The sequence below is a fragment of the Schistocerca piceifrons genome, chromosome 1, assembly GCF_021461385.2.
Source record: "Schistocerca piceifrons isolate TAMUIC-IGC-003096 chromosome 1, iqSchPice1.1, whole genome shotgun sequence".
NCBI lineage: Eukaryota > Metazoa > Arthropoda > Insecta > Orthoptera > Acrididae > Schistocerca > Schistocerca piceifrons.
This window is the reverse complement of record NC_060138.1, coordinates 491,431,397-491,435,140: the sequence shown is the minus strand read 5'-3', so window position 1 is coordinate 491,435,140 and position 3,744 is coordinate 491,431,397. Positions and strand designations below refer to the sequence as shown.

At 47.4% G+C, this 3,744-nt stretch overlaps 1 pseudogene; it reads right to left on the bottom strand.

Moving 5' to 3' along the window:
- Nucleotides 1–2,445: 2,445 nt before the first annotated feature.
- Nucleotides 2,446–2,563, bottom strand: LOC124726986 (annotated as a pseudogene).
- Nucleotides 2,564–3,744: the final 1,181 nt, after the last annotated feature.

Genomic DNA, 3,744 nt, shown 5'->3' with positions numbered 1-3,744 from the left:
CCTTCCCCCCCCCCTCCTCCCCCCCCCCCTCTCTCTCTCTTTCTCTCTCTGGCTGAAAGTACTTATGAAGACGAAGACAAATAAGTCGCAACCTGTTATTGTGTTTCCACTTCCTCACCTAATATGTGAGAATCATATCAGAGTAGCACAGCTGACATTATTTGTCGCCGTGAACAACACAAATCGGAACAGATTAGTTACGAGGGCGATTTTGACCAGATGCCTTGACGCGATACTAGTAGTAAACTTCGTTGACTGACGGAACTCACTTGTGAGCAACATGAGTGACAGTTGCAGATAGCTAATGAATTATTTAGGTTATTACAAGTTACTATAATGTATCATCAGTCTTTGAAACTTCCTGGCAGATTAAAACTGTGTGCCCGACCGAGACTCGAACTCGGGACCTTTGCCTTTCGCGGGCAAGTGCTCCACCGACTGAGCTACCGAAGCACGACTCACGGCCGGTACCCACAGCTTTACTTCTGCCAGTATCTCGTCTCCTACCTTCCAAACTTTACAGAAGCTCTCCTGCGAACCTTGCAGAACTAGCACTCATGAAAGAAAGGATATAGCGGAGACATGGCTTAGCCACAGCCTGGGGGATGTTTCCAGAATGAGATTTTCACTCTGCAGCGGAGTGTGCGCTGATATGAAACTTCCTGGCAGATTAAAACTGAGTGCCCGACCCAGACTCGAACTCAGGACCTTTGCCTTTCGCGGGCAAGTGCTCCAACGACTGAGCTACCGAAGCACGACTCACGGCCGGTACCCACAGCTTTACTTCTGCCAGTATCTCGTCTCCTACCTTCCAAACTTTACAGAAGCTCTCCTGTGAACCTTGCAGAACTAGCACTCCTGAAAGAAAGGATATAGCGTAGACATGGCTTAGCCACAGCCTGGGGGATGTTTCCAGAATGAGATTTTCACTCTGCAGCGGAGTGTGCGCTGATATTAAACTTCCTGGCAGATTAAAACCGTGTGCCCGACCGAGACTCGAACTCGGGACCTTTGCCTTTCGCGGGCAAGTGCTCCACCGTGCTCTCGTAATCTTTGGAAGTTTTGTGATAGTTTTGTGTCCGAGCCCACCATGTTTACGATACTGGAGATACTGGACGGTCTGACCAAGTGTTCAGTTTGTGCTTTGTTTGGATAAATACTCATTCGAATGACTATGGTCTTCAGCCATGCCTGTCGTGTTAAAATCAGAGCTTTTGCCGTAATATTTCCGATGAGAGAAGCATCTTTGCTCGCTTCTGCCAACTTGCTCTGGAATCACCTGAGCCTCGACGGCACAGATCACGGAAATTGCTGTAGAAACGCCCTTTAATTCGGTTTACCTACTAATAAGTTGAATAACGTGTAGTTCTTCTTGTCCGGTCTTTGTTTGTGCTTATGGAACTCTCAACTTGCCGACGATTGCCTAGTGTTTCTGGTTTCTTGCATTTGCGCTTTGCGTATAGCTAAGCAATAGAATATCGACGCTGTGAGTAAATTCATGTGTGTATGTGTGTGCGTGTGTGTGTGGGGGGGGGGGGGGGGGGGAGGCATGTTTTAAATGAAGTTATCGAGTTGGTTAGAGAGAGAGCAGAATGTTCATCCTACCATCTTCCGCATAGTGTGGCCCACAGTAATATGAAATAAGAGACCATTTGCATAGTTCATTTAGATTCATGTGTAGAGTCAAGTATGTGTATAATCAAATGAACGAGAGTTTTGCTTAAAGAATAAATGCCAGGTCTATCACAGTCAAAATTACGAAGTTGTAACCGAAAATGATACCCCCTTCCTTAGTAAATCCACTCAATAACCAACAACAAGCAATGAATGATAGTTACTGCCCCAATAAAAGATGTTCGATGATAGTAATTGTCTTAGGCCGTATTCTTATCAGGTTCAGACAGTACTTACACCCCTAGCTGAGGCATGCTTATAGCACAGCATGCGTTACCGCCTCCCCCCCCCCCCCCCCCCCGCATGCGTTGGTTTGGTGTGCAAGGATAGTTATTCGTTGCCCACATTGTTTCCTTTAAAAATTATCAGATTCCTTTGAAGTTTATAGAAATTTCCTTGCACCCGTAACCTCAGTACAGTGTATGTTATGAGAGTCACTTGGTAGCACACTACAATAATTAAAGAGAATTAGAACCATCCAATGAAGGTGCAAGCCTTTGCTGCATATCCGGCAAATTAAAATTTTAGAACCACCGGCTACAGGCTAATCGCGTATCCCTCTGCAAATGCAGCACCCCGTCTTCAGGCTACGAGTGGCCTACCGGCAACATCCGACTACCGTGTCATCCTCAGTGGAGGATGCAAATAGGAGGGGCGTGGGGTCAGCACACCGCCCTCCCGGTCGTAAGATGGTATTCTTGACCGAAGCCGCTACTATTCGGTCGAGTAGCTCCTCAATTGGCATCACGAGGCTGAGTGCAGCCCGAAAAATGGCAACAGCGCATGACGGCCTGGATGGTCACCCATCCAAGTGCTGACTACGCCCGACAGCGCTTAACTTCGGTGATCTCACGGGAACCGGTGTATCCACTGCGGCAAGGCCGTTGCCTCTGCAAATACAGGGTGTAATAAAAATGTACGATGCAAATTCCAAGACATATTCCTCACATGCAGAAGAAGAAATTATGCTATATGAACATGGGTCTGGAAACGCTTTGTTTCCATGTTTCAAGTCATGTTCTCCAACTCAGTACTCATGGGGAACACACACGAACAGAAGGCAACAGCATACCCCATGCAACTCTTTCTCACAGGAAATGTACAATATGCCCTCCATGGGCGTTGACACATTCACCAATCTTCCGCTGTAGAGAATCTCGGATGCGCTGATGTATCCCTGGGGTATTGCGTGTGGTTTCGCAGTCTCCTATAATACGGGCAAGGAGACTCTCAACATCTTGTACTGAGGTTCCATGCGCTAGAGCTTTCAAATGACCCCCCCCCCCCTCCACACACACACACACACACACACACACACACACACACACACACACACACACAAATAAAAGTCCAGTGGATTTAGGTCCGGAGAGCGTGGAGGCCAAGCCGTTAGTCATCTCTAATTGTCCATTTGTCACCGAATCTGTTATTTAGAAGCCAACGGTCATATTACTAAAATGACGATGTGCTCCGTCGTGCAGGCAGTACATGTTTTGTCGCACAAATAAAGGCAGTTCTGATAACAGATCAGGCAGGACATTCCCTACGGAATTACGGTAACTTTGTCCTTTGAGCGCGGGAGGAAAGAAGTGAGGTGCTATCAAACAGTCACCAACAATGCCGGCCCAAACACTGACAGAAAATCTTTGTTGATGACTTGCTTCAACAGTTGCGTGAGGATTGATGACATGCCGATTGCGATCTCGTTGAAACGACGCCTCACCTGTGAACAGCAAAGTTGCACTAAAATTACGGTGACACTTTGTTGAATAAACCATTCGCAGAGAAGTACCCGTGCAGGAATATGAGCTGCTGATAATGCCTGCACATAGTGTGGATACAGCTGGTCCTCGTATAACATTCACCAAACAGTCATGTGGTGAACATCCAGTGTTGCACCTGCATGTCTTGTACTGATATCAGGGTCGTCGTCAACTGCATGAAGGATTGCCGCCTCCCACTGCGGTGCCTTCGTCTTCTGGGCCTCCCCCAGTCGCGAGTATTAGGCTTGAATGCTCAATGTCCCGCAAGACGACGATCAATGGCTTCCAACGTTTTCTTGTCGATGCA